Consider the following 23,692-nt stretch of genomic DNA (forward strand, 5'->3'; position numbering starts at 1 on the left):
CTTTTTCTCTTAATACTTGAGTTTGAGTAAGATTTTAGATAATTAGTAGCTATGTAATATTAGCAATTCAAATTATGTGGATTAGGAGGTTCCATATACAATATAATGAATTGAGTTTGAAATGTTTATATATATATATATATATATATATATATAATGAAGGTAGGGAAAAGGCCCTCAACTCTTAGAATCATTATAGATAGTTAGCACTACTCTGGGCCATTACACCCAAGTAGCAGGTTAAAGCATCATAAACCAAAAAATTTATCAAAAACAACTAACAACAACACTAATCAAACATCATTATGATTCGTCAGTATAAACGAAAAGAATATTGTTCAAGGATATCATAGCACTAAGCCTATGAAACAACTTACTCAAACTGAAATCAAACCAAAAATATATCTTGTAATGTTCAATTAGCAAAGATCATTGATATAACATGACCATCGATATAACATCACTGCAAATTTTTTTGTTTGTTATATAACACTCAATAAATTCACTAAGGGAGAAGTCTTTTTAGGTGTAAGAACTACTTAAACATATATCCAATAGGGAAAACAAGAGTGTGGTGTTTGCAATTTTCTTCTGATATTTTATTTTATTTTGTCGTGCCTTGATGTACATAATAAATTAACCAAGGAACAAGTCTTCTTATGTGTAGGATTCCAACAGGAAAAGAAATGACTTGAATAAATGAATAGTAATAGTGCAATTTTCCCGGTTAGTATGGGTTGGGCAACGAGGACCGCCTTGTTGAAATTCTTCTTGTACGTGGAACTCGGTCCCTTCGACTTGAAATATCGTACTCTTGTTAGACACTATTTATTTAATGGCTTGTCTGATTTTCTGCTTTCCCTTCTGTCAAGATAATTATTATTCCAACATAAACTTGTTAATGTACGCACATGTGTCTTCCTTTCATTGGTTCCTTTGGAAATATGATCATTTCTTTTGACTCCACATCAAATCAGCCACAATATGTCTGTGGGCGGCCTTACCCGATCAATCGGAAATATTCACACAAACAAATAAAATATCTGTTAAAGATAGGGAAACTTACTTCTTCTTTTGCGTTTTTAGCATTTTCTTCTGCTGTGTTTTGTGGAGGAAAATGAGTGAGTATTTTGAGGTGTCTCCGTCGTTTTCTCACTGCTTGAAGAGTGGAGAGTATAATAATCTTCCTACTACATTTCTTGCTGAGAATTTGTGTGCTGCTACTGCTGCTGCTCAACCCTCCAAAACAAGTGATGTTTCGGACAAGAATGGGCGTCATAAATTGATAGAAAGGCAGAGGAGAATGGAAATGAAATATCGCTATTCACAGCTCACATCCTTATTGCCTGCAAGAAATAATCGGGTATGCAATTCTTCAAACTCTTTATTACTTTTTGATGTAATTTAAGTTTTTCAAACCCTCAAAACTCAAAATAGAAGGATCTAGTTTAATGACTTTTTTAAAATTTTATGAATAGATCTTTCCCATTAAGATCTAGTTTAATGACTTTTGGAATGACTAGGTTTGGGGAAAATGAAAATAGTGCAAAATGCACAATACATTCCAAGCTTTCAAACTCCAAGGGATTTAGATAACAAGTCTTAAAATCATTATAATCTTGTAGATAAATAGATATAATTTAAATTTTGGAATTCTCTTACCATAGAGTACTTTCAGATTATAAGAACCTACGTCTAATGAATTCAATTTAACTGTTTACTTCAGTATAAGAATTTATGAGAGATTGAGATCATTTATAGGTGTATCCTTCATTTTGTTTATTAACTTTAATATTTGGATGGACTAATAGACTAACTATGTACTCATTATAGGAAATAGATGGAAAATTTCTCACAATTTTAACTATATAAATTTAGATAATTAGGTTAGATAAGAAATTTGAACTAAAATCATGTATATAACACATATTATATTGTAATCCTTAGAAAATAATAGTTAATGGTTAAAAACAAATGTAGAAGTGTCGTTATATTTGTAATAATATTATTATGAAATTTGATGGATGGACAAAGGTACAGGAAAAATAAAAAAAATATCAACACAATGTGTTGCTGCACAATAAAAATATATTATATTTCATTCACTGTGATTTCAAATGAATATATAGTGTTTTTTTATAGGCAAGTGTATAATATTATAGAGAAATCTCTTAGCATTACCTGACAACACAAAATATCTACAAACTTTTGGAAAATACTATAGCTGACTCAAACTTTTGGAAAATACTTCACCCGACACAACCTAAACCTAAACCTAATAATCTAGAAACATCTAATGATAGACGATTAATTCTTAGTAGAAATTACTATTTCTAACACTCCCCCCTAATTTCTACTATCAAATTTTGTTGCACAATGTGCCATATAAACTTCATATCTGTTAATACGAGTAGTGTTTTCCAACGCTCCAGGCTTTAATTTCTATAAACATTTTGTCAGCAATTGGGTGCCAATGATTTCCTCTTTTCATAGGATCCACTGATAGTCTTGATAATCTTGCCTCATCTGTCACAAATGCCGGTGACAGGGTTTACTAATAACCTTTTGCCTCTTTGATGCCTTACTCTTATTGGTTTTCCAATGCTACTGCATTTCTTCTTATACTTGAGCATTTGTAACTGAATAAACCTCTAATCATTCCTATAATTCTTTGCCAATCTGATCCATAGCTCCATCCACAATCCATTTTTATACAACCTGCCATAAAATCTTTATTGCACTCTTTATTCCAACATGTTTTATTAGAGTGATTTTTCAAGCCACAAATATTACAAGGATGTATATCCCAACATCTATCCTTTGTATGCCCTTTCCTGTTACAGTGGGAACATTGCACAATCTTTATGCTTTCAATTGATTCTCTTGAACCTTTATTCATCTTTCCACTCCTTGCATCATGTCCAAGACCTTCATATTTTAGCTTGACTATAGTCTTAGTTAGATTCCTTAATCCATGTTCATCCTTTCCTAAACCTTTACCTTTGAAACCCATTCTTTCCATAATCTTCAAACCAATATTTTCATAGCTAGAAGTTCTATCAATACAATTTTCATGTTCATCATTACACTCTTTTTTGCAAACAACTTCAACAAAATCAAATTTCTCAATCCCATAATCACTCAAATCATTTGTTTCATCACATACAAATGGTTTCACATTCAAATATTCTTTTTCTTGTTTCAAAGTAGACAATTCCTTCTTTAACATTCAATTTTCCTCTTCCAATTTCTTCAAATTTTCTTCTAAAACTTTGTTCTTTTTCTCAACATCATCGAACAACTTTAACTGTTGTTCCAATTCTTTATTCTACTCTCTAAGTTTGCATGCTTCCTTCACCTGTCAATTATGTACTTCTTCCACAAATTTTAGCCTATCCTCTAGCTCTTTCGTTCTCTCTTTATATTCACTAATTTCATTTAAAAGTCTACATTTTTATTCCAACCTCTCTCTAATCATTGCAAACTTTTCTATCTCTAGTTTCAATAACTTTTCTTTTAAACAATCCATCTCAAGAGTCAAATTTATATTTTCTTTTAACACTCTTTTATCTTGTTTTCCCATTTTAATTAACTCAAATCTATCAAAGGAAAGTCCAAGCTCCCTCTTAAAATACAAAGCTAAAAACCTTTCTGAACATCATATTTCATACTTACCATGATTCATTTTTATCAACACTCCTCTATGATTGTGACCTCATGACTATGATCTCTTTTCATAGACTCTATGCTCTGCAAACACTTTAACAGTCTCTTCCACAAACTAGTGACCCCAAAGAAATGCTCACTTTTTCTTCCAATATTCCAACAATTCTTTGGATAGTACATTCCTTTTCTTCAATGAAATCTGAATTGACATCTTTTTGACTCAAAACCTCCAAATGATCTGACCCATTGGTAGACAAAAACAATCTGACACTTCTCTATTTCAGCAGATATGATCTTCACTATATGACCTTCACACATTGACTACACCAATATATCACTTTCTCTTTTATTATGGTGGGCAATTTTATTCAACCTGGCTAGATCTCACAATAGCTTCCTATCCCCTTTCTCTGCTGCAAAACACCTCTTCTTAACCTTGCTCTGATACCAATATGATGGATGGGTAGAGGTATAGGAAAAAAATTTAAAAAACCAAACACAATGTGTTGCAACATAATAAAAATATATTATATTTCGTTCACCATGATTTCAAATGAATGCATAGTGTCTTTTTATAGGAAAGTGTATAATATTATACATAAATCTACTAGCATTACCCGATAAGACAAAATATCTAAAAACTTCTGGAAAATACTACAGCTGACTCAAACTTTCAAAAAATACTTTAACTAACACAACCTAAACCTAATAATCTAGAAACATCCAATGATGGACGATTAATTCTTAGTAGAAATTAGTAATTTTTAAAATAAAAATCTTATGTGTTAATTTTTGGATTTATTACATTAAATTAGGTTAGTTTTTAAGTTTAGTTTAAATAAATAATTTAATTAGATATATAGTTGCTGGGAAGTTATTCTCATAAGTATTTGTTCTAAGGGGAAATTGAGCTATATAAAGTTGTTCACATATCAATGTGAAACATTTAGTATCATTTCAATATCAAATTTGCATGTATCTAAATGTACCTAGAAAATTTGAATCAATAAATTGAGTCATTTTATATTTTAGCTCTTTCATTTGATATTAGAGCTAGTTGATAAATGGGAAGAAGAGTTCTTTTAATGGATTTTGGATGACCAAACCCTAACTTTTGTAGATGAGATCTTCTACAATTTTTTATTAAAGATAAGAGGCTAGAGGCAATGGAGGTTGGAGGGATTTTATCATCTTGAGCTAGCTTCTCGCTCAAAGACAATTATAACATGGGAAACATCTATTTGTGTCCTTGTAAAGTAGGGGATTGGAAGATTCATCCTTGAAGAGAAGATGAAACTTGATAGATTTGTGTCCCTGAGAAAAGAGGGGGCTTGGTTGCATGATTGTCCTTCTATGGAGCGAGGGGGGCAAGATTTGAATAATGGCATTAGAGACACTCTGTAATGTCCCCACTTTAGTAGTTGTCTGGTTGTGTGACCATTAGCCTTTTATTTTATTTATCCCACATTGCTTGTGAAAATTGGTCAACCCTATGAAGTAGGAATAAAAGGAGAGTTTGTAGCTATTTTTAGGAAGGTTGAATATGAGAAGAAATTGGAGTTACAGATCTATTCTTGGCATTAGAGGACATCTATCCTCTCTTGTGACATTCTAGATGTCATTCCCTTGGGGTTTGGCATTTGGAATTCATTTCTATTAGCTTCATTAATAGGAAGCTTGGGTGTATTTCCAGCTATAGGAGGATTGTGTGTTTTCTCATACCATTCTCATTCCTTGTCCGATACTCATGCCATTGTGGAGGAATGTTTTAATGAGGGTCTTGAATTAATTGAAGGCATTTTTTACTATACAAACACTATAGCGCAAAACTATTCGTATTATTGTAGCAGCAAGTTGAGAAATCATGACTCGAATAACATGTTATAATGTTCAAGTAATTAGTGAGTTTGAAAGTTTTCTATGTATTTGATTTTATTAGATTTAAAACTAAAATTATTTCAATTGTAGTTCAATATTCAATTTTGCATAAATTTCTTCTTGTTCATGTTATGTAGTTTCAAATCAATGCAAAGACATTAAAATCACTATTAGTAGTTGGTTCAATTTTTTGGGCATTTCGAGGGTGCCCATTATAGTGGTATTAGAGCTATAAGTCCTACCATCCTATGGATATCTTATAGGGAATTTGGAATAGCCAGATAGAGGGAAAAGTGTTTGACAAAATGTCAAAACACTAAAATTAGAAATTAAAAGGGCTAAGCATTTATATTTGAACATGCAATAGGGGCTTTATAATTTCCACAATACCAAAGCATGATAAAGTAGGAGTTTAGACTTGTAGAGTGAATAGACTAGTTCATCCATGCAGAGGGACATACAATCTAGTCATATAGACACAAAGGAGATATTATTTGAACAAGACAACAGTATGGGTGACCAAGATGACAAGGATATAAGAGTAGGTGGAAGCAGGAATACTAGTCCAAATGAGAAGGAGGTAATGTTTAGATGGTTACTGGGTACATTACAGGAGGGGCAACATTGCAACAAGAGAAAAATAGGTGAATGGATATGATGTTGTAGCTTATGGCTAGATAGATGGGCATCAATATTAATCTAGGTGATGCCAACAATGGAAACAATAATAATGGGGGAAATGATAACAATATGGGCATTAATAATAATGGAGGTTGAGGCAATAACATTAATGGTAATAATGGACATGGAAACAATGGGAATGAGGTTGTTAACTTTAGACATGTTGCACGACTATCTTGAACAGTGATCTCAAGACCTCTTCTACCCACCTTCCCACTCAGAGATCCAATTCAACTAGTTAATGAACCACAATGTACCAAGTTACAGGATCGATTCAGGAGGGACTAGGAGGCTAGTGGGCCAGAGTTTTAGGAAGATATTTCCCTCAAAGATTATACAGACTTGAGGATGAGACACATGTCCAGATCAGGAGGGAGAAATCAAAAATTTGAGCTGAGAAAGAAAGTTGGGAAAATTTATTTACCTTATTATGATGCTTCAGGGAAGATGACTGCATGAGCTTGGGTGCAAAAGGTAGATACATACTTCTAGCTGAATCCTATTCCTAAGGAGGAGGGTATCAAGTATGCAACTATTCATTTGCATGGTGTAGTGCATAAGTGGTGGCACATGGCATGATAACCCTGGAACATAATCAGATCACATCTTATGAGGAGTCCAGTAAGAGACTCATAGAGAGATTTGATACAAAAGATCTCAAGTTGCAGCTTAAGGAGTTAGCACAACTCAAGTAGTGGGGATCAGTTGAGATGAATATCAATGAATTTGAGAGGTCATCTATGTTTCTCACAAATATTTTAGAGAGGAGGTTAGTAGTGTTGTTTATGGATGGACTTTTAGATCCCTTGAGGTGTTGAGTCAAGGGGCATGACCCAGCTACATTACAAAAGACTACTAAGAAGGCTCATGACTTAGAACCTTCTTTTTTCAAGAGAATATTTCAGCATAGGGATTCATATATGAAAAAGGACAAGGAGAAGGAAAAAAAATATTTTCACAAGGATGCTTATCCAAAAAGGGATAATGAGTTGGATAATGACAACCTAAATGAGTTGAGGAAGAAGAAGCTATGTTTTCATTGTAGAGATCCTTGGGACTTATCTCATAAGGGTTCTCTCAAGGCTAAGGAAAATTAAATGGAGTATTTCTCAGCAGAGGAGTCATAGTCAAAGAGGGAGGATCAACACTCTTGACTCAGATGAGGATAGTACTATAGAGGAGAGTAGCATTCCTAAGTATGAGAATCCATTGGCATGATTAACGAGGGCTTAGAAGGAAATCACATTTAAGGTTAGGGGTACTATCCAGGGACAAAAAGTGATCTCAATCATTGAGATTGGGGCTACACATAATTTCATAGATGCACGATTGGTAGCCAAGAGTGGTTTATAGATCAAGAAGCATGCTAGGTTTAGAGCCATGGTAGTTAATGGTAACAAATTATTATGCATTTGGAAGATATCTAATCTTCAAATCAAGTTTGGAGATGGCTATGAGTTGGAGAATGAATTCTATGTAGTAAACATGTGAGACTATGATGTCATTCTCGGCATGACATGGATGGCCTGGCTAGTCGAGTTCACACTCCACCTAGCAAAATTGGAGATTAGGTTTCAGCATGAGGGCAGAACTATTGTATTTAGAGGACTTTTAGATGGGTGGTACAGAGTAATCTCCTTGAGGAGAATGTAGAGATCGTTTCGGCATGTTAATGTAGAGTGGGTGATAGAATGTTTTACTATGCTAGCCTCACATGAACCATAGGATGGATCATGTTTGCTGAACTCAAGAAGGGAGCCAAACTAGTTATGATTACTCCCTATCATCATCCTAAGAAACACAAGGATGAGATAGAAAAGGTGATTAAGGGTTTTTTGGAGATGGAGCATATCAGGCCTAGTAAGAGCCCCTTTTCTTTAGTAGTAGTATTGGTAAAGAAGAAGGATGGGATGGTGTGCATGTGCATCCATTATAGGGCATTAAATAAGAAGACCATTAAGAATAGATATCCCATCCCATGGATAGATGAGATGATTGATGAGTTGCATGGTGCATGCTTTTTTATGAAGATTGATTTATGGTCAGAGTATCATTAGATCAAGATGAGGGTGGAGGGCATTGAGAATATATCTTTTTGGTGTCACTATGGTCACTTTGAGTTTTTGGTTATGCCATTTGGGCTAACCAATGCCCCTGCTATGTTTTGGAGTTGCATGAATTAGGTATTCAAAGCATGGCTTAGGAGATTTCTACTAATTTTCTTTGATGATAATTTTGGTCTTCAGTAAGACTTGGGAGGACCATTTACACCATCTTGTGATGGTGTTGTCCATTTTTGAGAAAGAGTTGCTATATGCCAAGGAATCTAAGTGTGAGTTTGGGTTAACTGAGTTACTATACCTTGGGCATATCATGAGTGTAGATGGAGTTTGGGTAGATCTTGAAATGATTAGAGCTATTGTTGATTGGCCTACTCCTATGAACCTTATATAGCTTAAGGGTTTCTTTGGTCTTTATGGGTTTTATAGGAGATTTATTAAGGGATTTTCATAGACCATTGCACCCTTGATAGACCTTACCAAGAAAGGGGCCTTTCATGGAAAATGGTAGCTCAAAAATGCTTCAATCATTTCAAGAAGGTGATGTCATCATGTCCAGTATTAGCTCTACTAAACTTCACAAAGCCATTTGAGCTTCATTGTTGTTAGAGTAAATAATTAATTAATTGTTAATTATTTATTCTATTGCTTAAGCTTACTTAGGTTAATGCATGTAGTTGAGGTTAATTGTTGACAACACGAGAGTTTGTTCCCTTTAGCATACTTATCTTTTCCACCTTTTGTGGATGTATGCTTGGTTGTCAACCTTATCTCCTACCTCATTCCAGCTTGTTCTACAAGCTTCCATGAGGCCTTTATAAGCAGTCTCTCTCTCATTGTAAATTCATTCCAATTCCATTTTCACATAGCAATTCTAATTTCCTATTGTGAAATATTCTTGTGCGGTATTTGCTTCAAGCTCTTTTCTCCCTAGGTTTCTCTTTAGCAAGCTGTTTGCACTGTAGGTGATCTTGGCGCATTATCGGAGTCAGATTCTCGACTCCTACAATTGTGATGCATTAGGTGATGGGATTGGGGTAGTCTTGATACAAGAGAAGCATCCCATTGCCTTTGAGAGTAGAAAACTCCGTGGAGTGGAGAGGAGTTATTCCATCTATGATCAGGAGATGTTGGCTATTATGCATGCATTGGCCAAGTTTTGGTCCTACCTAGTTGGGGGGAAGTTTGTTATCATGACTGATCACAATAGCATCAAACACTTCATGACTTAGCATGATTTGAATTATGGACAACATAAGTGGATTACGAAGTTGCATGCTTATGACTTTGACATTGAGTTTGTCAAAGGTAAGAAGAATGTGGTGGAAGATGCTTTATCTAGGAGACTTCATATTTGTGCTATAGCTTAGATTACATGAGATTGGAGAAATAAGATTATGAAAGAGTATGTGAGGGACACTTGGGCTTATGGAGTGATTGTAGGCACCATACAAGATGATCATTATGTGGTGATGGATAGATTGATCCAGTTCTAGGGTAGGATATATTTGATTCCTTCATCATAGTCTAGGGAGGTAATAATGAAGGCATTTCATGATGCACCTATAGATGGGGGTATGTGCAGGATCATTGTCAACCAAACTATGTTCTTAAGTGGCAATAAAAAAACAGAAAATTAGGGTTATGTCAACTTGACATGCAATTTTTTACTTGTTATTAAATTTATATCAAAAAGTTGATTGAAAAGAATCTCTAGAGAATTGAATCTAGTTTCTAAACTACTAGGACCTATCTCAAAAAAAAAAAAAAATTGATTGGTCAAAATTTTGAATTTTAATGCAATATTACAAAAATTTCAGAACAAAAATAAGAAGTAGACGTATGTCTGACCACCTTAATTGAAATCAAATGGTAATATTTTTTAATAATATTCTAGATATAAGTAGTAGACTCATTCCTAGATGTGACACATATTTTTGGGTATTTTTATTCTAAATAAATAATTAATAATTAATTTTTTACTTTAGTATTTTTGGAATTAAAAAACTCTTGTGTCTGACCACCTGAACTAATTCAAAACTCTACAAAATCCAATTGCTCATTTTTTTTCCTTATAGTAGAAGAAACATAGAATGTGATGCATCTTTTGGATTTAAAAAATGTTGTACCATTTGAAAGTTATAGTCATTTTTCAAGTAGTGTGTCAGTTAGTAGTTTATACGTAACTCCATTACAAAATAAGTAATAATTCCTTACTTAACTCATAATTTGACAAACCTTACATTTATGGAAAGATAAGAATATTCTTAAGGAACCCTTTTCATTTCATCAAATTTTGGTAAAAAAAAAGTCATCAGCTACATGTTTGAATTATAAATCACATAAAAACAGGCCAAAAGCACATTTTAAGGATGTTTTTAAAGTTGACCATATAGCTTTGGTATCAAAAGATATAGTAGACCTTATAAAGATATTAATTGTTTTCATTTAATATCAGGGTGGGTGGGAAAAAAGTTAATATAGATTTTGAAATGGTTTGAGATATTTTAGAACTATAGATTTTTCTCATTGCCACTTTTTGGCACACCATGATCTTGCACATACCCATGGACATCTAGGGGTCTTTTAGACCTACAAGAAGACCCATGAGTAGTTCACATGGAAAGGGCTCAAGGATGATGTTCAGAAGCATGTTAGGGAGTATGGAATTTGTCAACAAAATAAGGGAGAGCACACATATCATGCCGGATTGTTATAGCATTTGCCCATTCCAGATAGGAATGGGAAAGTATTTCTATGGAATTCATCACCGAGTTACCATGAGTATAGGGGAGAGATTACATCTATGTCATAGTTGATCTGTTGGCAAATTTTGCTCACTTCTTTTCTATTCCATCCACTTAAACAACAACACAAGTGGCCGATCTTTTCTTCAAATAGACATTTAGGTTACATGGGCTACCTAGTTTCATTATCAGTGATTAGGATAGTAAATTTATGAGAGATTTTTGGCAAGAATCGTTCGGGTTGTGTGGTACAAATCTTACACCTAGCACTAGTTATCATCCAGAGATAGATGGGTAGACAAAGATTGTGAATAAATGGTTAGAAGGATATCTGAGGAACTATATGATTGCACAATAGAGGGCTTGGATCAAATGGCTACATATGGGAGTACTATTATAACACCACTTATCATATTTCCATCAAGATGATTCCATCCATGCAATTGTATGATTATGAAGCACCTAGTTTCATGGATCTAGTTTTGAGGATAGTAGTGTGCCCAAAGAAAAAAACTTCTTGCAAGATAGTCAAGATATTTTGATGGTGCTCAAGGAGGATATAGAGAAAACCCAAAATTATCAAAAAACATATGTTGACTAGCATTGGATAGATAAAAGCTTTAAGGTTGGCGATATGGTTCACTTGAGGCTACAACCATACAGACAGTCATCACTCAAGAAGAGTGGCATAGAGAAGTTAAAGCCTAGGTTTCATGGGCCCTACAAAGTTATTCATAGGTGGATGGGGTTTCCTATGAGATTGAGCTTCCAAAGGGTAGTCGGGTGCATAACGTGTTTCATGTGTTGAGGCTTAAGAAAGCCATTAGTTAGAGAGTTGTGCCTTCTATAGATTTTTGACCATTAGATTAGGAGGGGAAGCTTGTATTGATTCCTAAGGCTATTCTAGATACCAAGGAGAGGACTCTATAGAATAGGGTGACTAAAGAATATTTTGTCAAATGGAGAGACCTGCTAGAGGAAGATGCTACTTGGGAGAGTGAGCAAGTGTTATAGATAATAGGACTAAGATCGCTTGTGGACAAGCAATTTCAAGGGGTGTAGATTGTAATGTCCCCACTTTAGCAATTGTTTGTTTTGTAACTGTTAGCCTTTTATTTTATTTTATTTATCCCACATTGCTTGTGAAAAGTGGTCAACCCTATGAAGTAGGAATAAAAGGAGATCTTGTGGCTATTGTTAGGCAGGTTGAATATAAGAAGAAATTGAATGCATGAGTTACAGATTTGTTCTTGCCATTAGAGGATGTCTATCCTCTCTTGTGATATTCTTAGACATCATTCCCTTGGGTTTTGGCCTTTGAAATTAATTTCTATTAGCTTCATTAACAAGAAGTTTGGGCACATTTCCAGCTACAAGGAGATTGGGTGTTTTCTCATATCATTCTCATTCCTTGTCTAATACTATTGCCATTGTGGAGGAATATTTTTATGAGGGTCTTGGACTGATTGAAGGCAATTTTTACTATACTAGCACTATAGTGTGGCACTATTTATATGACTATAGTTATAGGTTGGGTAATCATGACTAGAATAACATGTTATAATGTTGAAGAAATTAGTGAGTTGGAAAGTTTGCTATGTATTTGATTTTTTTAGCTTGAAAATTAATATTATTTCAATAGTAGTTCAATATTCAGTTTTGCATAAATTCCTTCTTGTTCATATTATGTGGTTTCAAATCTATACAAAGACATTAAAATCACTATTAATAGTTGGTTCAGTTTTTTGGGAATTTCTATGGTGTCCATTACACACTCAGAGGAGATGTTGACTTTCAAACGAAAGGAATCTATGTGCACACATATTAGTGGTGCTTGTTTCTACAACACTTAAGGAGGCGTTAGACACACTCGAAGGGGATGTGGACTTTCAAAGGAAAGGAATCTCATGTGTAGCACAAAAGGAGGCATTAGACACACTCCAAGAAGATGTGAAATTTTGGAGGAACTATATCTCATCATGCAAGGGAGGTAGAAAAATGTTATTATGAGGACAACTTAAGGATTTATATTCTGAAGTTGAGATATGAAATCTATGTAAGAGGACAACTTTAGGGTTTGAAATCTAAATTTGCAGAGATAAAATGTACTACAATAAGTGAAGATTGGTGAAGCATTTCATCGAAGGATCCAATGAAAAACATTGGTGAAAGTAGCTTCATCAAAGTTTTAGTTAAAATATTTAAAACATTCACTCTTGTTGGATTAATGTAATAAGGGGGGAATGTTGGATTTATTACAGTAAATCAGGTTAGTGTCTAAGTTTAGTTTGAATAAATAAATAAATTAGGTATATAGTTGCTGGGAAACTATTCCCATAAGTAGATGTTGTCAAGGAAAATGAGCCTATATAAAGTTGTTCACATATCAATGTGAAACATTTAGTATCATTTAAGTATCAAATGTATATGTATTCGAATGTATCTGAATGTATCTAGAAAATCTAAATCAATAAATTCAGTCATTTTATATTTTAGATCTTTCATTAATTTCTCATTTGTGATTTATTGTTTATAAATTGGAATAATTCATCTTTTTATCTTTTTCTCCACATGATTTAGACAAGTAGAAAATAGAATGAAGAATTGAGTAGATGATTTCTATCCATAATTAACATAATTATTATTTTTATCTCTCCGTATCTTCTCAAAATAAATAGTTAACTTCAATCACAAGAAATTTATTTCCATAGCTTATTTCTTCAATAGAAAATTGTGAACTTCATTAATGTGCATAGCTTATTATCCTAATAATAAATGGCCTTGATATCAAGGTGCTTGATTTTTGCATCATATATAGGATCCAATTATTTTCATCACTATTGATGTCATTGGAATAAGCTATTTGGCTAAAAGACTATAACCTCCTTCAAGTTCAATCTATAACTTTAACAACCCATTTCTATAGGTTTTGAAAACAAATGACACAATCTCTATATATTTACAAAAAAAAAATACCTTCTAACTCTACACATTAAAGTTCTATTCTAGTGAAGAAAAACATTCTAAACTTTTATTTTCACAAGTTATAGGTGTCATGAAAGTGAGTCTATCAATGTCACCTTCTTAGTCTACTATTAGAGCTTTCAAAAGAAAATTGTGCTTAGAATATCCCAAAAATACATATCAAGCTCCTTTATATAGAAATAAATTCACGCCATAAATTAGTCAGCCCATTTATGCCTAAATTAATTCTTCATATTGTTATCCTATCAATTAATTTAGTAACAATATATCTTATAATTATTAGTGTTATACTATAGGATTGTCACCTATATTATATTTATTCATATATGTAACATTTCAATAACATTTTTTCTTCATCATTTCCTAATAATATCACCCACATTTAATCTTAAAAATGTAAGAATAATGATTTTTAAAAGAATAAATATACACTTTGACATTCTCTAAATTAAATTTAAAGCTTTCCCTCCTCTTATACATCCTACCCACCTTGTTAGAAACTCATATCAAGTATAAATATAATTATACCATTATGAATATTAGTAAAATAATATTAATAGAATTCTAGCATCTTGGTGGACTAGATTGCTACTTCTATTATTCCATAGACTCTAAGAAACTAATCCTTCCAATATCATAAAATAGTCATAAATAAAACTTTCCTTCTTAACAGTTTTTCAATACTAATCTTCTTGGAATCATCATAATCCATATATTATGAACACTGACAAAACCTCACATGTTATTCAAATAACTTGAAATCAATAACACAATATAAATATTTTTAAAACTCTATTCCAAAGTCATCTAACATAAATGTTTTTACACATTCTTATGGACTCAATGAAATTTGATTTTTCTCCACTAAGATTGATGAATTATTTATATTTCTAAGTACCTCTTTGAATTAATTAAATATACTTCATCTTTATCATTGATACTTATGCACATTCATTAGTCATCTCACAATTATAATTATTTGGATGTGTAACTATGCATATACATATGTCCACAATCCACACACTATTTTATTCATTATCTCTATCAAAAAATTATATTTAACTTTCATATGATATACTAGTGTTGAATTACTAGATTACTCTGATTAGACTGTAAAAATATTTTTTATTATCAATTTTAAAAGAAAATAAAAGTGAATTATACAAGTAATTACTTATGTATACATATCTTCATATGTTTACTTAAATTTAAATTAGATATGTGACTACCTCTTCTATTATAATGTAATTTTATAGTTTTTGTTTTATGATTTTATTAGATCATTTTTTTAAATCAAGAAAAGTATTTGTACATATTTTTAATATTCACTAAGATAATAAAAAACAAATATGAAACTTTTTGAAATCATTTTTACTTAGTTATCTATTATTACTTCTTTAGAAATGTAAAGCTTAAATTGTTAATATCACTATGAATAAATTTCACCAAATAGTAAACTATTATAATATTGTCATCTAAAAAATTCATATATATTCTTCATTTATGGATGTACTTGTGTTATCTAGTTATGACATGATGCTAAATTTTTCATAATGGTCTTTATTTTGTTGTTTTCTTGTATGTGATTTTTATTTCTATTATATTAGTTGTTAGATAATTCAATGCACACAACTTTATTTTAGTCTTGACAACATCTATCTATTTCTTCTATACTAAAAAATATTGTATGAAGTTTAATCCTATGACTTTTTCCTCAAAAATTTTTTTTTTTATACTTGAATCAAAAATCATATAGAAAACCTAAAATGAATATTTTTATAAAAGTACATTTAACATATTTATTAATAGACATAAACAATAATTATCCCTCTTAAACATATCTAAAATTAAATGGTCAAGCCTATTTACACTATAATAATAATAGATCAAAGTACCAATAGTTTTTGGCAAGTGAGGAAGTGGCATGATTGTGGTTCTTCTAGGGTTTCTAGTAGGAGAGGAAGCATGTAGGGGCCCACTTCTAAGTATTAATTTTATTAATTTGACAAATGAAGATGATGAAAATGCTATAGATTTATCTCAAATTCTCATTAACTCATTGGTACTAGTTTCTTTTCCACTTGAGTAGTAGTGTATGAGGCTCATTAGTGTCTTTCTTTGGCTTGTGATACCTATCTTTTCGGTTGTTTTTCCCTTCTTGGTGTAGTGAGATATCTCTTATGGAGTCCATATCTATTTGGTTGAATTTTTTTCTCTATGAGATAGAATTTTCTTAGAAACCTACATGGATCTCTATATTATTTTTAGTTTCATTTGCCCTCCTCTCTTTACCTTTGTGCTCTATATTTATAACTACTTAAGGTATGGTTTTTTTTTTTGTTGGGTGATAGAGTTTTTCATTTGCTTTCCTCTACTTATGGCTTTGGTTATAATTTTTGTTTCTATTGGAAATTCTCTTGTGGCTACATTATATTATTCATTAGTTGGAAAGTTAAGCTTTGGTAGTGCCTGCAATGAACTAGAGGTACATGATCCATTTTGTCAAGCTCTATGGTTAGATTGTTTTTTTCTTAGCCAATTTTTTTATTGTTCCATGTAATTACATAAACTCCTAGTTCTGGTCCATCAATTAGTGCTACTTTTTAAAAAGTTTATTATGAACTTTATTTTTATGGTTTATGGGATTTTTCGATTTGGTTTAAATATGATGCCAAGATTTTTTTCTTTATTGTTTCTAGTTGTTGTATTTTTTTAATTTTAAACATCGTGAGACTTCTACAAAGGTGGAAAGATGTGCTATTGAGTTTTGGTTTCTTTGTGTTTCCATGATGTGTGTTTTCCTTATCTTACTTTTGTTCTCCTATTATAGATTTTTTATTTAGGTCAAAACTCTCTAATGGAGGTAAAGATTTTCTTGATGCAAGGGGTTTCTTTTCCCTCCATGCCATCTACCTAGGTTTTTGGTTTCTTGAAAATGGGTTTAAATCCACAATTTTTGTGTCAACTAGAAATTTCTTTTTGAAACTCCTATTGATGTGGGATCCCTTTTTTTTTAAAGATTAAGGGAGGCTTTCTATAAACCTTTTTTCCCAATTTTTAGTGGCTTGGATTGTTTTATTTATAACTTGAGATTTTTTATTTTATTATATTTCAAGACATTAGAATTATGATGAGATAGATTTTTTATTTTTTATTTTCTATCTTTTGTATCTATTTGCAGGCCAATTTTGTTTTAATTTCCCTTTGAAAAATATTTTATCCTAATAAAAACTACTATAGTTATAATAAATGAAAGCTAAAGTGAAAAGTCTAAATTAATTAATGGGGAACGTTTAATCAAATGTAGCTTTGGTGCTTATGCTTGATCATGAGGTTCTTGAGTTGATAAAAAAAGTAGCCTTGGTAAATGTGCATGTGCTAGTGTGCAGAAAAAGAAAAAGGACAACCCTATGTCTTAAATGAATGAAATTTAGGAGGGGTTGAAGGAGGAGGTGCTATTTCTTATTTTGATACCGGTTTGGGTTTTCATATCCTTTTGATTTTTTGTATTTTTAAATGTATCTTATGGTTGTTGGTTGTAGGTTGTTTGTGTTGATTTTGTCAGTGGGTGTGCTACGTATTCAATGCAGTATTACTTTTTGGTAATTCAATGGTGAGATCTATATCTTGAAGTTTTTAGGTTTTAGGTCCCTTATAGAAAAATAATTTTACCCCTTAATCAAAAAATAATAAATGAAAGGCCAAATCCAAGAATAAAGGTTGAGTATTAATATAGTGAACTTTATTAACACATGTTTCAAGGCTATAAATAATTAAGCTAAAAGTATCAAAAGCTTATTTGATAATTAGCATGATACTTGAGATTGATAATTCTCTTAATACTTTATTTATTGAAAAACATTGAAAGTGGTAATTAGGCTGCTTCTAAGAAGATCCCATACACTTGTACTTAAAAAAAGTCAATTATATATTGAGTAGGCTAAAAAATGAACTTAATCCTATTAAAGATATGTATTCAAAATTGAACATGCTAGAGGGTGATATTGTAGAGGCCCTTAAAAACCTCCACTAATATATTGAAAAGTCTATTAACAAGTGCAAAAATTTTTACTTCAGTTTGAAAATTAAGGGTGATAATCCAATTAAGATTAGTCAACATGAGTTTTTAGTTGATCCTATTATGTACTAGAGAATCAAGTGTCTATTTGATAAGCAGACCCAATTCTTACATGTGCTCAAATATACTTAAAATAAGTCTACAAAGTAGGAGAAAATTAATCACTAAGCTATTAAATAAATGCATGAAAACATGAATATTTTGAAGGAATAAGTTTTCAAGATTCAAAAGAAGCTATAGTTGCATTTTGGCTTTCTTTTGTTGGGATATTACTCACCAATATTTTTATTTACCTTTTTTCTATTTTATGGCTGCAATTTTAGAGAGTATCTAGATGTAAGAAAATTTTGATTGGGAATTTGAGTCTATGCTTTATTAATTTTACATTAGAATAATATAATATCATAGAACTAGTCATCCATAAGTAAGGACATAAGGCTCATGAGTGTAGGAGAGGAATAGACACTAGGAAAATAATTACAAATTTTAATGGCTATTGTTACAAGTGTAATCGGTTGTTAAAAACTACAATTGGAAAAATTATTATGTTGTCATCAATATCAAACCTTATTGGCAAGATAGTTCTCTATCTGATCTGAGTTCCATATCCAGATGATTGATCAAGATAACTTGATAAATTAGATATAATAATTCCACCTAGAGGAAAGGTTGAGTTATGAAAATAAATTACAATGGGTACTTGATTAGTTAAACTTTGACAAGATAAAGTGATTGTTTAATAATACTACAAGTGTAGAAGATGATTGTACTAAATGCTTGAATAAGTGATCAAAGATTGACCAAATGCATAGGATTGACTGAGAAAAAGAGTAAAATATTAAGGAACATGAAGCATATGCCAAGTGATGCTAGTGTTGACAAAGCCACAATATATTTCGAGTAGAAGAAGTGTTGACTAAGCATTAGCATTGACTAAGTGATAGTATATATATTGAAGAGAAAGTTAGTAGTGACTTAGTAACCAAGTGATGACTAAGCATCAAAACACAGTGTTGATAGAGGGACAACATTTTGGTAGATATACGAGGAAATCATGTTTTCCATCTATCAAAGTTGATTTCTAGAAATATGGTTCAGAGCATTTTGAAGATGAGGATGGATGAATTGGATTATTTAATCTAAGGAAAAGGTTAGGTGATCCATCAAAGGATTAATTTGAAAGAGATATTTCTAGAAAAGAAGAGGATGAACAAGAATATGGATAGATTCATTCTATTTTTTCTATCTGATTGAAATCCTAAGCCCCATGATGATGTTTAAGCAACAAAAGACCAAAGTTACCTATTTCAAGAGGTACAACTTTTAGTCTAAAAGGAATTGAGTTTTGCAATGCTAGTGAAGACCTAAAAGTTTGTAATAGTTAATGATGTTATTTGTTGGAAAACTTAAGTAGAAGGCTGAGTAGAGTTGTGAAGATTGATTTCTTGAAGGGTTTCCAAGAAGACCAAAGATAGAGATGACAGTGAAGGTTAGTCAAGGGATTAGCATGTGATCCAAACTGTGATCTCTATTTATAAAGCAGGTTGTATTTGTAATATCAAAACTTCTTGTTATTTTTGAACCATTGTATTTGTACTAAAATCTTCTGATCTGTATCTATATTAAAATCCTTTAATCAAGGTGGAATTCTAATAAAATATTCTAAAGTCCTCTAACAAGGCCACTTGTAATAGGGTAATTAAATATTTTAATAGGATCACATTTAATAGTGTGTTTTGTAACCTTTAATAGGGTTGGCTCCTAACAAAGCTCACTTCAGAAGAGTGAAAATATTGGTGACAAGTTACTAGTGGTATTTTCCAAATTGGGTTTCTACATCAAATCCTAGCGTCAAACTTGTTTGGATGTTATTTTTGATGATTTACTATTAATGTTTTATAGTCAACAAGGCTATTATTATTATAATAGGAGATTGATCATTTGTGTTACTAAAAGATTACTATAGAGGCCAAGCTAATTAATGTTTATATTTGAAGTTTTTGAAGTGATTGTTTACTCAATTGTTACATCTAGACCTTTGATAATTGATTCACCTCCCCCCTGCCCATTTATTCTCAACATTCTAACAATTGGTATCAAATAATTGGTGCTTGTAGAGGAAAGTTTGAAGGTACTTGAAGATAAAGATCAAGATGTACAAAAAGGAGGTTCCAAGATTGAACACAGAGAACTTCCCTACATGAAAAAAGTGTTATGAGGCTACATCTAGCAAGAATTGGAGATGGTGAAATATATTTCATGGACAATCCATATCTTGAGATAACAGTTATTCCTCTAACAACTTAGTGCCTGAAATAGAAGTAGGAACACAACAAGCTATGTTTGAGATAGCATCATTCCTAAGCTATGCTGAGTTTGATGACATAAAAGATTCCAAAAATACTAAGGAAATGTGGGATACACTATAGACCATCTATGGAGGAGAAAAAAAATCTTGAGGGAAAAATCAGAGAGCTTGAGAGGTATGTTTGATGAAATGAGAATGATGGAAGGAGAGAATATACTTTAGTATTGTGGAAGAATCAAAGAAGTTGTAAATTCTATAAGAGGAGCCAATGTAAATATTGATGATTAGACTATAATCAGCAAGCTATTGAGAACTCTACTTCCTTTTTATGTTATTAAGGTTTTTTGTTGTACAAGAATTGAGATGTACTCATGGTGATAATCTAAATTTCAAAGATGTGATTGGTAGGCTTACCAATTTTAAAATGTCAAATTTTGAAAACTTCATTCCTACCACTATTTAATATTCTTTTAAATCACAATTAGTTATTAGTAAGAAAGGAAAAAGGAAAATGTGTGAAAAGTGATAGTGATGTTTTTGATGATGAACTTGATGAACTTTATGAACTTGAAGCACTAATGGCTAGAAGACTTCTAAGAGGTAGAGGAAAATAAAAAGGTAAATTTCCTATAATATATTTTTCCTATAACAAAATTGTTCGTATTGCTATAGGATGTCCTAGTAGAGAAGAAAGGATGAAAAAAGGGAAAGCAAGTACAAAGGAAAAGGAGATGATAGAGACAACAAGGGAAACAAGGACTACAAGGAAAAAAGTAAGAAATCTTGTTACATTGAAGAAGAAGAAACAAATAATGAATCTAAAGTAATGATGAATAAGTTACCTTTGTTGCTATGAAATAAGATTCTGATGAAGATGATAAAACTACATTAATCTCTTATGTGAGTAAAAGTGATAGGTGAATAATTGATATTCGCTATTTACATCACCCGACTAGTGATAAAAGTACATCTAAAACTATGGGGCCATACAAAGGTAGTTCTATTAAGTTTGGTAATGATGAACCATGTCTTATGAAAGGTAAAGGATCAATACAAAAACCTAATCACATCACATAGATAATCATGGAATAACATCATGATACAAATACAATAATCTCTAACTCAAATACCATTAAAACATGATGAACAAACATAATTAGGTAGCCACTAGCACACATTAGTGAAACCATCACCTACATCACAAATGATATATGGCTAGTAAGATCAAGTGTGAGAATGTTTTATTGGGTTCAAGGACTTAACTATAACATGTTGAGTATTTTATAGTTGAACAAATTAGGATACAAGGTTGAATTCCATCAACTTGGTCAAGATATTTGATGTTGATAGGAAACTTATTGGAAGCGGTGATAAAGAAGAGGTAACTTGTTCTATATGAATTTATCTGACGAGACATATTTGTTTGCAAAATATGAAGATATATGGCTATGTCATAAAAGGCCATATCATGTGAATTTTTATAATTTGGTGAGCATTAGTAAGATGAAAAGAGTACTTGAGGTTTACCAAAATTGAAGAAACTTGGTAATGCTATGTATAAATAATGGCAATTGGGAAAAAAGAAAAAGTTTAGTTTCAAGACATAATCATATTATGATATACTCGAATTGGTTCATATTGATGTTTTTGAACCTATTGGTGTTCAAAGCTATTGTGGAGAAAAGTATTTAATTCTATTTGTTGATGACTATTTTAGGATGATGAATGTGATGTTTCTTAAGGAAAATATTAATAATTTTATTTGTTTAAGTGGTATTGGGCCAGAGTTCAAAAGGAGACATGAAAGAGAGTGAAATCATTGAGATCTGGCAAAGCTAGAGAGTTTATCTATGATGAATTCAACATATTATACAATGATAGAGGAATCAAAAGGTGGATTTTGGCATTAAGGGCCCCTCCACAAAATAGAATAGATGAAAGGAGAAATAGATCAATCATGGATTGTGCTAGAATATTGATGATAGAGAAGAATGTATCAAAGAAGTATTTGGAGAAAAGTTGTATGTACAATAGTTTATACCTTGAACAAAGTGCAAGTAAAGAAAGGTACAAATGTTACACCCTAGGAATAATGCTATGGAAATGCACCTAATGTAAAGTATTTAAAATTTTTTGGAAGAAAATATTATATAATAAAGGATAATAGAAATGGTAAAATTGTTGCTAAACATTATGAAGGCATAGTCCTAGGATATTCTACTAAGGGAAAATCTTATAAGCATTTGAACTCTAACACTTACAAAATTGTGGTAAGTGCAAATGCAAAAGTTTATGAATATGAAGAAAAGAATGAAGTTCAATGCAAAACAAAACTTGAAGATTATAGAAAATTCATATATGTGAATGAAGGTTCTCCTTTCACCCTACCTGAGAAAGAGGACAAAGCTATAAATCTACAACAAAATGGCAATGTCAAGTTGCAATAGTCAGTTGTCGAGCATCGGACAGTGGTATCGATAAATAGAAAATTATGTTGATGAGCATGAAAAAGATGTCAAACATTAGGAAGAAATTTTTTCAGAAAGAAGAACCTCAACCAAAACTTGAATTAGAGAGACAAGATGAAAATGAAATAATTTTTCAAGATGAACTTATAGAAGAAGAGAGAAGGAAAGAACCTCTGCTATAAAAATATGTGAGAAGATAGCATGCATCTAAGAAAATAATTGGAAATAAATAATCTAGATAATTGACAAGGAAAAGACTCATCTAAGTGATACATGTTTACATTGTGAGTTTGAACCTAAATCCATGAAAGATTCATTGGATAATGAGGATTAGATCCAAGTAATAAATGATGAAATTGAGCATATAGAGAAGGACAAAACCTAGACAGTGGTACCTAGACCAAAGGAAAAAAATATTATTGGAACAAAGTGGGTATTTAAGATCAAGTTGAATATAAAAAGGTGAAGTCACAACGAATAAGGCTATACTGGTATGCAAAGGATATGCATGAGAAGAAGGAATTGATTATGGGGAAACATTTTCCCAAGTTGGAAGATTAGAAGGAGTTAGAACCTTACTCCTTACTTGCATATTATCATATTTGAACTAAAGGAAGAATTATGAAAACCATTTACAAAAGAGATGAAGAAGGAATTCGAAATATCTATGTTTGGTGAGATCATATTCTTTTTTGGTTTACAAGAATATCAAATAAAGCAAAGCATATTTATTACCAAATCAAAATAGAAGAAGGAGATACTATTTTTTTTTGAATGGAAGATTCAAAATCAATTAGTACACCTATGGCCATAGGACATAA

At 31.7% G+C, this 23,692-nt stretch overlaps 1 pseudogene; it reads left to right on the top strand.

Annotated features, from left to right (window-relative positions):
* The first annotated feature begins 1,117 nt into the window (after positions 1 to 1,117).
* The window catches only part of LOC149531523 (transcription factor bHLH162-like), a 49,479-nt pseudogene continuing 26,904 nt past the window's right edge, over positions 1,118 to 23,692 (top strand).

This window comes from Cupressus sempervirens, chromosome 11, assembly GCF_028749045.1.
Source record: "Cupressus sempervirens isolate cs-2001-9-10 chromosome 11, ASM2874904v1, whole genome shotgun sequence".
Taxonomy (NCBI): domain Eukaryota; kingdom Viridiplantae; phylum Streptophyta; class Pinopsida; order Cupressales; family Cupressaceae; genus Cupressus; species Cupressus sempervirens.